At 42.6% G+C, this 12617-nt stretch overlaps 1 protein-coding gene across 1 annotated transcript in view; it reads right to left on the minus strand.

Moving 5' to 3' along the window:
- Window positions 1-12617, minus strand: part of TRIM66 (tripartite motif containing 66) — a 46918-nt gene that overhangs the window by 13684 nt on the left and 20617 nt on the right. The window lies entirely within an intron of this gene.

A 12617-nucleotide genomic window follows, 5' to 3' on the forward strand; every position in this document is an offset into this window, starting at 1 on the left:
CAGGGGATTGAGAAGGTTCAAACTCTTATCAGCCTCAGATCTTCTTTGAGAGAATGCCAAGGCTCAGAAAGTTCCAATCAGTCCTGAGGAACCTGGGTCAACTCCGGGGCCTTCTTATGGGCTTGTTCAGATCAACTCCAAGCACTACTAGCATTTGATGTAGGCTTTAAACAAGATATTTGGAGGTCTTTTCTGGCCCTAGTATACCTTCCAAACCAGAGGCAGAGAACTTCAAAGCACCTAAATCTTAATATCACCCAGTCCGTACAATCATTGGATAAGGCAGTAATGTTCTGACTCCAAAATTATTTTCTTACGTCTGAGGAGAAGAGATGTAAAAGGCTTATAAAAAGAAGTTGAAGATACAGATTTCTGTACTGAATCCATTCCATTTTTCAGATTGAAGAGACAGATTCGGGGAAAATGAGGGAGACTGGCTCTAAACATAACCTTCAGGAATGTATAAGTTTCATATTCCTGCCCTTTAAAAAAAAAGACTAAATATATAACAATTTCACATCTTTTGAAAAACAAAGAGAAAATGGGGATTAGGCATATCTATCTAAGTTTCCAAAATCAGTGTCTTGAATCTGTCATTTCTTTTCCCATTCAAATTTTCAGAGGAAAATAAAATACTTCAAATACATTCTCAAGTCTCAATATAGTTACTAAAGCTGTTTTGCCATGAAGACTGTCCTCATCTCAGTGAAAGCCACTCCTAGTCATCCAGATCTGCAAGTCAGATCCTATGAGGGAGGCATCAGTGAAGCACCCCTCCTGCCACACCCAAGCTAATACCAAGCCCCATCAATTCTACCCCTTAAACATCTCTCAAATATACCCACTAATTCTTCCCTCTGCTGACGGTGCCCTAGCCTAACCTACCTTCACATCTCCCTAGACAACAGTAGTAGCCTCTTCAATGGAGAAATATTTTCAAAACACGGATCCGATCACATCATTCTTTTCATAAAACCCCGCAGTGCACTCCATTCTTCTTAGAATAACTACAAAAATTCTTAACAAGACTCCCGAGGCCCTGACGACCTGTCCCTCTGTCCTCCTTTATAGCCATAGCTCATTCAATAACCCTCTCCTCATTCTCTGAACTCGTCACTCATTTTTTCCAGTTCCTGAAACATACCAAGCTCTCCCTCCACCCACTATCCTCACCCGCTTCAGAGGAACTGCTTTCTCTGCATAGAGGATTCTCTTAGCCCTGCCCTGTTCCACTTATCCTTCAGAACTCAGCTCAACTGACATTTTTTGCCAGAAAGCCTTCTTTCATTCTCTAGTCCAGACCAGGTTCCCGCTTTTATGCTCTCATATGCCTTGTACTTATACTTTCAGCCTCATACCACAATCCGTGATATCATTTGATTAATGTAATGTCTGTTTCCCCTACTAAAGTGGAAACTCCATTAAGGTATGGATTTTTATCTATTTTGCTTACCCACTGTATTCCTAGACCCAAGAGCAGTGTCTGGACAAATAAATGAATTAATGAGCTATTTAAAATTTCAAAACAACACTAATACAGGACTGTTTATTCTACAAATCTTTAGTCAAATGAACAGCAGCTTAGATCTGCTGACAACTTAGTCAATGAGTCTCTCTAAAATAATGATTATTTTTATACAGCCAAAGTTTATTAAGAATTTATTATATGCAAGGCAATTTGCTAAATGTTTTACATACATTACTTTATTTAATCCTCACAATAACCATTAAAGGTTAAAAGAAACAATCCATGTGAACATTTAGAACAATATCTGGCATACTGTAGATGCTCAATAAACCCCAGTTGTTTTTACTGCTGCTGCTATTATTTTTATTGTTATTATTGTTGCTGCAGACCTAATTTTACACTTGACAAAGATGAGGCTCAGAAGGGCATCTTAAGTTTTTTCATATTATTGTAAAACATAATTTTATAGATTTCCATTTCTCTTTATTGTTTGTGTATTGTATATAGAAATACAATTAATTTTTGAATATTGACTTTGTATAGACCTTGCTGAAGTCATTCTGGGATTTTGTTTTGGATTTTCTGTGCACACAAATCATGCCCATCCATGAATAATAAGTTTTTGTTTTGTTTTTCCAGGCAGAGTCTTGCTGTGTCACCCAGGCTGGAGTGCAGTGGCACAACCACAGCTCACTGCAGCCTTGACCTCCCAAGCTCAAGTAAGCAATCCTCCCACCTCAGCCTCTGGAGTAGCTGGGACTACAGGCGCATAACACCACACCCAGCTAACTTTTATTTTTTATTTCTGTAGAGACAGGGTCTTGCTATGTTGCCCAGGCTGGTCTTGAACTCCCAGGCTTAAGCCATCTTCCCACCTTAGGTTCCCAAAGTGCTGGGATTACAGGCATGAATCACCACGCCCATCCTGAATGGTAAATCTATTTTCTTTTTTTCTTTACATTTGTTTTTCTTGCCTCACTCCACTAGCTAAGACCTCCAGTACAATACTGAATAGAAGCAGTGATAGTAGCCATTCTAGTCTCATTCCTGATCTCAGAGGATCCTTTCAATATTTTATCATTAAATAGATTTGATGTAGATTTTTTATAGATTTAGAATCCAGATCTTGGTCGGGCATCGTGGCTCACACCTGCAATCCCAGCACTTTGGGAGGCCGAGGCAGGCAGATTGCTTGAGCCCAGGAGTTCAAGACCAGCCTAGGCAATATGGTGAAACCCCATCTCCACAAATGACAGAAAAATTAGCCAGGCATGGTGGCATGGGCCTGTGATCCCAGATTCTCTGGAGGCTAAGGTGGGAGGATTGCTTGAGCCCAGGAGGTTGAGGCTGCAGTGAGCCAAGATTGTGCCACTACACTCCAGCCTGGGCAACAGAGCAAGACCCTGTCTCAAAAATAATAATAATAATAATAACAATAATAAATAAACAAATAAATAAAAAGAATCCAGATCTTCGGTACCAAAGCTACAACTTAATTTTGACTTGTCTCCCTCTATACGTCTCTGGGCTTACTCCCCTTCACTATCTGTCATATTCTGTTCTATTTCTTTTCCTTCCCCCTCTTCTCCTCTCTCCCCCTCTCTCTCATGAGCTCCTTCTCTCTCTTTCTGTCCTGCTTTCTTTTATCATCTCTTTCTCCTCTTTCCCTACCTCTTTCCCTTATTATTTAACTGCTTTAGTAAGGCTTATATTTTCTATTCTTAATTTTAAAAACAGATGAGTTAAATATCTTTTGTTTATCTCTCCAAAGTATGCTTTTTATATTTTCCTTAGTAGTTTAATAGTGTTCAAGTTTTTAAAAACCTTCAATTTCCTCCACAGTCTAAGTGCCAAGATAAGAAAGGTTGAAGAGAAGCAAGGTGGAAAGAATATTTAAACCAAATTGGGCAAACTAGGAATGAAGCCCAGCTTAAGGGACCAAGGCCAAAAATCAATGGCTATCTCAAACATGCCCAGGCCTGCATTCCTTAATGTCTCCTTGTTGTCTCTAATATTCTATATTTTCTTATCTATGAACAAGAATACCCAGTGACTATTTCATTCCGTTTTGCAATATATGACAGCCTAATCCTTTGCTCTGGATTCTTTCCCCTTTCCCCTATTTGACATGTATGTTTAGTGCCGTTGTGGCGTTCATTTAATCTACCCATGCTGGACATTGAGAATTATATAGATGTCTCTTCTTAGTGAGATCCTTGTTGCCAAGCATTAAAAGCACTAAAATCCACATGAGACCCCCCAAATAATAATGGTCAGGTGCCATATCTCACAAGATATGCACAAGATAAAATCCCCAAGGACAAAACTTCCCAGATTAGGGGTAGAGATCATATTCATGGGAAATCAGCTCTCCTGTCCTAATTACCTATTGCATATGTGAGTTAACATAATGATAGGGGAGAAGAAAACATGCAGACTGAACTGTGGAAAAATTGCGGAAACTCCATGGTAGTTTATTTTGAGGTGAACCTGATGAACCTGGTCCTGTAATACCCAGAAGACAATACGAGGTCAGCAATACATCCCAAGATATTGCATACTCGACTGATTTCTTTCCTTCTTACAACCACAGCCAATCTCAAGGAGGCCAATGCTATCAGGAGATGGGGTGAAGCTCTGGTAGTAGTAACAAGAACCTGGAAAACTTCCACGGAGGAAGGGACTCAGAGAAAGTGCTGTGAGAAAGCCAGCCCAACCCCATTTTTACAGGCTATACAGACACAATGGCATTTCCAAAACCTATATATGCTATGTGTTCGTTATTTTTATACTACATCAGCTCTCTAGAGTGAAGGATTGTAAAATATTAAAACAAAAGGTACTGATTTCATGTACAAAAAGAAAAAGAAGATTTGAGAACTTCCATCCTAGTCTGTTGCCAGTGCTACAAGATGGGTTGGGGGCAAGGGTAGGGCCAACTTTCAGAGCAAGGAAAGCAGGCTGAGTCTCCAGGGCCTGGGAGGAGAGGAAGCATTTCTCGAGAGCATGATGGGATTGGAAAAGGGTTTGAGAACATGGCCAGGTTGTCTGACACTTGGTGTCTCCCATGCAGAAGGGAGCTCACTTATCAACGGAGATGATACCACCCACCCTCTAGACCCCAGGATTGTTCAGAGTCAAATGACAGGAGCAAACATGTATTTCTAGCTATAAAGTATGCAGAGGGTATCACTGAGGTTTCTAGGCTGTCAACCATGTAACTGACACCTTGACTTCATCTTCACATACAAACCTCCAGATTTCATGAAGGAAAAGGTATATTTTGAGATTCACAACTGAAAATAAACTATTTTCTAGTTCAGAGAGGAAGAGTCAAAATGCCAAAACACATTCACTCTGATAATCAGCTCAGGTCTTCTTTGGAGGATGAAGAGAGACAACCCCGATCCTATAGAGCTCCGTCTTACCTCCCTTAACTAGCATCTCGTCTCGTTCTTCATTTCCCTTCCCCCAAACTGTGTGTTCCCATCCCTGTCCCTTTCCTCTTCTTGCCTGTTTTTTTGTCTCATCTTTGTCTGCCACCTGCCTGACTTATCTGAAATTACCTCACCTATTAATTTAATGGATTCAGTTAACCTATTTAACCTACCTGTCTTTACCACCTGACTTGACAACTTGCCTGACCTATGACCTCCCTGAATTGTCTGACTTTCAACCTCTGCTACTAGTCACCTATGTGACCCTGCACCTATCTAACCTGAACTCTGCTTGACCTGTGCTCTGTTACTTGCTGCCCTCTCTCTCTCCTCACTCTTAACACTCAGATGTGTTTCTAGAGTTCAATGTGTTGACATTATTATTCTAATGATTGCCACATGGTATTGTCAAAATTCAGAGAAAACATTGCTCTTTCATTTTAACAGGAAGGGAAATTGAGACACAGAGTGGTTACCCAGATTTCCCAAGCTCATACAGGTCCAAGACTAGGAATCTGGGACCAGCCTTGAAAACAGGCTGGCTGGTCTTGATTCTGTGCCAGTAGCTAGAAAGCTAGTGCCCTAGTAAGAAATGATTGAGAAATCAATAAACAGACACTTAGTGCACATGCCCTGAGTTTAATATAAATTTCAGGTTTTCACAGCAAGATAATATTGCTGGGGATAAAGTAGTGCAGATAGGGTGGTGTTCCACATAAATTTTCCAGTTATCTGAAACATACCTCTTTCAACAACAAAATGCAATTGGCTTAAAAACATTATTTCGAATGGGAATACTTCTAAAACACTTTACATACTCTTCTGTCTTATTAAACAGAGCATAAGAAGCCTAAGGAGACCATTTCTTAGTGATATCAAGAAATTTTGATGAACCAATAAGTAGTTCAGTGATGCTTTCGGGAACTTCTGAGAACGTAGGGCTTAGCTTGTTCTTTCAGTGAATGACCTCATACCGTGGCACTTTTCCAAGTGATGTTTCTTGTCTTCTCCCTTGTTATCTGCCCTCACAGAAATCTTGACTCTCCGCTTCTACTCTGCTTACTACTATAATGTAGTTAAACTAAAATTTTCCCAAGAAAACCATGTATTTTAGCTTGCTAGATCAAGAACACTGGCTAGATACCCACATAAGAGTTTATGATCTCCTACAGAATATAATGCATGGGTTTTGTGATGGCTGTTTTTCCTGCTGTTCCAAAGCTTTGCCTGGTCACTTCTGGCTTCAGATTTTTGCTCTGATGGTTAAAGTCATCAGAAACTGACCACTGTGTAAATATGCAACAGAAAAAGGGACCAAAGATTTGGGAGTTGTGTCTTGGAAACACACTGAAGGCCTTCACTCTAGCTAAGGAAACAAGAGAGAGGGAAACAGATTTGTGAATTAAATCTTCAAAATACGTGAATGTGCCAGGCATATCACCTGAGGTCAGGAGTTTGAGACCAGCCTGCACATGGTGAAACCCCATCTCTACCAAAAATACAAAAATTAGCCGGTGTGGTGGCACATGCCTGTAGTCTCAGCTACTCAGGAGGCTGAGGCAGGAGAATTGCTTGAACCCGGGAGGCGGAGGTTGCAGTGAGCTGAGATCATGCCACTGCACTCCAGCCTGGGTGACAGAGTGAGACTTCATCTCAAAAAAAGAAAAGAAAAAAAAAAGGAATGCTTCAACAACTTCAAGATTAAGCAAACTGGTTTAACAGTAGCAGATCTTGAAACAACAGAATCAGATGGCTGAGGAAGGGAGTAACTTTTCTAGTAAGCAATTTCACATGTTGATTTTTATTTTTTTATTTATTTATTTTTTTGAGACGGATTCTTGCTCTGTGGGCCAGGCTGCAGTGCAGTCAGGCGATCTCAGCTCACTGTAACCTCTCAGCCTCCTAAGTTCAAGTGATTCTCCTGCCTCAGCCTCCCAAGTAGCTGGGATTACAGGTGCCTGCCACCATACCCAGCTAATTTTTGTATTTTTAGTAGAGATGGGGTTTCACCATATTGGCCAGGCTGCTGGTCTTGAAATCCTGACCTCAAGTGATCCACCTGCCTCGGCCTCTCAAAACGTGGGATTACAAGCATAAGCCACTGTGCCTGGCCCTCACATGTTGATTTTTAATGGCAAAGTTGTTGCCCTTGTTGACAATGAGTGTTCCTCCACCTCAACAGAAAGCTCTTGTACTTATTAAGGCTGTCACTATGGATGTAACCATGCAGATATATGATAACTTAGTGAAGTCAAATGAGAAAAGGTTCATGGGTGGTGAAGAGAGAAGTGAAAAGTGCCCAATGCCCTGATAATCCAGGGAGGACAGAAAAAGCAAAGAGGATCCCAGAATCTGAGGTAGAAGAAAGAGGAAAGGAGTAAGCGGATTCTAGTAAGTCTGAAGTGAAAGGCAGATGAGTAGAACCCTCAAACCCCAAGCCTTGGAGACTCAGGAGAATTTGGTCAAAGGTATTTTGCCCAGGCCAGTGTAGGAAACTGACTTAAAAACATTATTTTGAATACAAAATTAGCCAGGCATGGTGGCACATGCCTGTAATCCCAGCTACTCAGGAGGCTGAGGCAGGAGAATCACTTGAATCTGGGAGGCAGAGGTTGTGGTGAGCCAAGATCGCACCATTGCACTCCAGCCTGGGCAACAAGAGTGAAACTCCATCTCAAAAAAAAAAAAAATCATTTTGAATGGGAGTACTTATAAAACACTTTATACACTATTCTGTCTTATTAAACAGATAGGAGCAAGGACCTGTTTTCTCATGGGCCAGGAGACCTAGACAAAAATCTTAGGTTTGGATGGTGAATGAAATCAGGATAGAACTAAGGAGACAAGCTTCTTAGAGTGTGCTAAGTTCAGGAGCCAGACTTGGGGAGTGTTTGGTCTGACTCCCGAGTAGAAAGAGCATACAATTCTGCAGATGCTGACCAAGACGCAGGCTGTGCCCTAAGAAAGCTTCACCAGGTCCCAGGAACATTCTGAGCAAATGCTGCTGTCCTGGCTAGGCTATGAGGAAAAGATTGTCCCTGAGGTTAAGGACTCACAATCTGATCCATAGCAGTAGCTTTGGAGACTATGGAGGCAGGATGCCTAGTATTTACTCACAGTTACCAGGGTTTAATGAGTTTAAGCAAGTCATTGTCCAGCTCTAGGTTTTAATTTCCTCCTACACAGGTTAATGTAAATCTCACTGAGTTTTTATAAGACTCATATTAAGAGATCGGGCATCAAAATGCTTTGATAATGGTATAAATACTATCTGCCTGATCATTATCCTTACTCCTCTGTATCACTCTTAATAATCTGCATCACAGGAATGCCTACTGCTTCTGTATCATTTACTGGAAATACATCTCAGGCTCCTAAGCCATGAATAGCATGCTGGTGGCCTCAAAGTCCTCTCTTGAAGATCCGGGGCTATGTTACGAGCAGCAGAAGAAAGGTCCCTCTTACAGGTGAACTGGGACTCGGATAGGGCTTTCTGTGATGCCCACAGCTTTGACTCCATGAGAGCTTTTCATTTTTTGAGACAATCTCGCTCTGTTGCCCAAGTTGGAATGCAATGTCGCTATCTTGGCTCACTACAACTTCTGCCTCCCAGGCTCAAGCAATTCTCATGCCTTAACCTCCTGAGTAGCTGGGACCACAGGCATGCACCACCACGCCTGGCTAATTTTATTGTGTTTTTTTTTGTAGAAACGGGGTTTCACCATGTTGCCCAGGCTGGTCTCAAGCAGTTGAGCTCAAACAATCTGCCTGTCTCAGCCTCCCAAAGTGCTGGGATTATAGGCATGAGCCACTGCACCCAGCCAACTCCCTTGAAGAAAGGATTGTGTGTATTTTTCAGCAGTTGACTGGTTCAGAAGCATAAAATGAAGGCATCAGAATGTCTCCCAGCTTCACCTGAGATGTAAGGGTTGCTGTGGTAGGGTTGTAGCCACAGTTTTTATTTCAGAGTGACTGAACCAAGATTAGGAAGCTTAGGCAACAGCTGGTACCAGACAAATACCAAAATTCATTCAAAAGGGGTTGCAGAGCTCAAGCCACTAGAAAACCCATTCCAGAACTTTCACATCTCATTTTCAGCAGCAACCTGTTTCCACCATTGGCTCACGAAGCACCAACTCCAAGGTACTTGTACACAGATGTTCTGCTTCACCAAAAGTCCTCTTTTGGTGATATACAGTCAGTGTGGAACTCACAGAAAGGTGCGTGGTGCCACAGGCTCTTCTGGTCCGTGACCTTCAGATAGATTCTTTTGACTTTCCTGCCACTCACAGGACAGCACAGGCTGGGAGTGGGCTGAAGGACAATACACCTTTACCAGATAAAACAACCAATATCAAACTAGGCTGGTCCTAAGACCTCTCCCCAGCAAAGCCTCAGGCTACTTCAAGGATTGTAAAGATAGGAAAATTCAGCAGGTAAGACGCCACACTGCAGTGCAGAAAGAGAAGCAATTTAACCTAGTCATTGAACACAGAGCTGTCAAGGACCTGTGGTCTGGTCCTAACATTGCCCAATGGGTTGGCTGTATAACTCTTAGGTGGGTCACTTAACCTCTCTGTGTCTCAGTTTCCACATCTTTCAAAGGGGAATAAGAAAGTGGCTTCCTCATAGTATTGCTAGGATAAAAAGATAAAATGAAATAATCCATGTAAAAACCTATGAAAAAATTAGAACGATACTATACAAAATATTATCACTCAATGGTAAAAGGCTCAGAATGTTGTTTGCTATCCTTGAGCTTCATACCCTCCACCCTGCCCAACCCCAGCTCCAAGACAACAGATTTCCTCAAAAAAGAAAATCCTTTTCCTTATTGCAGTAGTTTTGTAGACAACCAGTGGCTCTCACTGTCAGGGTTGATCTCTCTCTGCTGATCCAAAGGTTCCTCTAAGCCAGGATGACAAATTTGAGGGTCCTTTTTCTGGGAGTTCAAGCCATGAAAAGTCTATGAAACATGTGAAGAATGCCAGGCCATCTGTCCCTCCAAACCTCTACAGGAGCCCCTTTTAATAAGGGGCAGGAGAAGCTCAAAATGAGAAGTTAGAGTTTCTAGGACCTTTGCTAACCCCACTGCCAACTTGCAGCCACACAAGAGGGCAGCACCCCTTGCTGCTCAGGGAACCCTGTGGGCCACTCACACAGGCAGCACTGACACCATGCATGTATATGGCTCAGCTCCTTTCCTCTGTTCTATGTATAGGAACAGAACTGAACCTCAGCAAATGAGAAGCAGCATTTTCTGCATGGCTTCCACTACAACTGAGCACTGGCAATGAAACCACCTTTGCAAAAATTATATCAATGAGCAAATTATGACAGTGAAAAAGATCTGATCTAACCTACCCACCCCCACCTCTTGCCTTTCCCCTAATCATTCCTGGGCCTATTGTAGATTGGCTTTTTGAGATATCTTTTCAAGTTTTCTGCATGTCTGACATCCATGGCTTCACCTAGATCCATCAATCCCACTCCTATGGCCCCATCCAGAAGCAACTCAGCTCAAGTGAACAGCTTTAACCCATGATTTCATTTCCATCCCAACCAATCAGCAGCAAGCACCCATTTCTAGCCACCCCCACCCCTTCCCCAAACTGCCTTTGAAAAATCCCAGCCTCACATTAACTAAACTTTTTCTCTACTGCAATGCCATGGTCTTCATTTGTGCAGCAGGCAAGAAGAACCCTTCGGGCAGTTACAGCAATTCTCGTGCTTGCTTCTGAACTACTGACATCTAAAGCTAGCTGCCTTCAGGTCATCTTGTAATGTGTCTTCCACAAAAGAATATCAATAATTCAAAACTTAACTTCTTCCCCTAAATATACTCTTTTTCCCATGCTCCCATTCCAGTGGGTCAAGACAGATCCGCTGGGATGGGAGCATGGGAAAACACCTGGGTGTTAAGCCAAAGGGTTTTCTCTGCCTTACCTATCATCAATCAGACACTGAGGCTAAAACTCCTGTGATCTGATATCTCTTGAAATCTTTGCTTCCTATTCATTCCTATTGCTATTGATTTCATTCAGCCTCCTGTTTCTCCTTTGTACTATTCTGGTCTCCCTTACCACAGCTAAAGTGATCTTTCAAACTTAATTCAAACCATATCCTTCCTTTCTGGAAGTCCTTCACTTACTCCTCACATCCCCCAAGACTGAATCCCAACCCCAAAGCATAATTTACAAGGCCTTACAGCCCCTCTGGTCTCAATCCATCCCATTTCCCAGTGTGTCTCATGATCGTATCAACCAAATTACAAATTATCTGAAGCCCCCCTAACTGCCCCAGGCTTTCTCTCACTTCTGAAGCTTCCTAGTTGCCATTCCTTTGGACTATTTGTTCTACCCCTCTACCCTTCACTAGCCCAACTTCTCCTCTTCGAAATTTCAACTTAAAATAATGTCCTCTAAGAAGTCGTCTGTCAACAGCCCCCTCTCCCAGAGCTAGGTACTCCATTGGGGTGTACCCCAATGACTATTATAGCACTTTACCACAATTTATTATTGTTGCTTAACTGTCTCTTCCACCAGACTGTACTCTCCAGCATGGGACTGACTATCTTATTCACCAATGTATACCTGGCACCTAGTAGAATATGGGGCACATACTTGGAGATTAATGTGTGTGTATGTGTGTGTGTGTGTGTGTGTGCATTAAATGATTAAATAAATGGATGAATGGTTAGGTGGCTGGCCCAAATACAAGAAGTTAAACATCTAAGAGCCACAAAGGGCCAATATACAGTACTTCAAGAGCCTCTACATCAAGCCATTTTCAACAGGGTAGGACAGGCACAGACAAAAAGCCTCAAGAGTCACCAGCAATTTCCAAGTTGACATTTCATTTTTGCCATCCCTTCTTTTTTCTAAACTGTCTTCAAGTGTCACTGAGACTGACTGATCTAAGACATGCACTGTGATGGTACAGCTAGGGAAAGTTGGTGAGGGGGAGGTACACTGAGCAGCCAGCATAGCTGGGCTGCAGGGCCAGAGGGATGCTACAGGGCCAAGGGTACAGGCTGGGAGAGTTCAGAACACCTGACAGAGCTTCAAGTCCAGGGCTGGGTGGAGGCACTGGAGAGTCGAGGGCACCAGGCCAGAAAAGGCAATAGGCTAAGTGAAACAGGGCCAAGGGACACTAGGAGGAATGGGTGGAGGACACAGCACAGCACTGAGGCTCCTGCTAGAGGTATGACAGGGGTTGGGGGTGAAGGGGCAGAGGTGAGAATAGATAGTTGAGGATTTGTGGGGTTCTGGGTTTTGTCCAGGGTAAGCAAACACTTTCAGTAAGCTAGTAGGTGGGTGGACAGAAAGGCCTCCAAGATCTCTTGAAGATCTCTGTGTCTCAGCTGCTCATCTACCTCTGCAGAACATCCCTGCAGACCACTCACCCAACAAATTCCATTGATTCATATCCTAAGGTAGCCAACTCTGGGTTGTGGCAGCCACATAAAATATTTTCCCCATCTTCATTGTAGAGAGAAAAGTTCAAGCTTTGGATTCTAACTGATCTCATTTTAAATAAACCTCAGCTGTCTCTTCTACTAGCTGTATGGCCCTGGACTTCGGTTTCTTTAGTTATACAATGGGGATGCTCACTTTCACAACTGTTGGAGGCGAGGTGAGATAATGCTGGTGAAGCAGCACACATGGTTCTAAGCACAGAGGACAGAGGACATGTTCAATAAATTGGCTTTC

Source organism: Colobus angolensis, unplaced genomic scaffold (assembly GCF_000951035.1).
Source record: "Colobus angolensis palliatus isolate OR3802 unplaced genomic scaffold, Cang.pa_1.0 Scaffold269, whole genome shotgun sequence".
In the NCBI taxonomy this organism is placed as follows: domain Eukaryota; kingdom Metazoa; phylum Chordata; class Mammalia; order Primates; family Cercopithecidae; genus Colobus; species Colobus angolensis.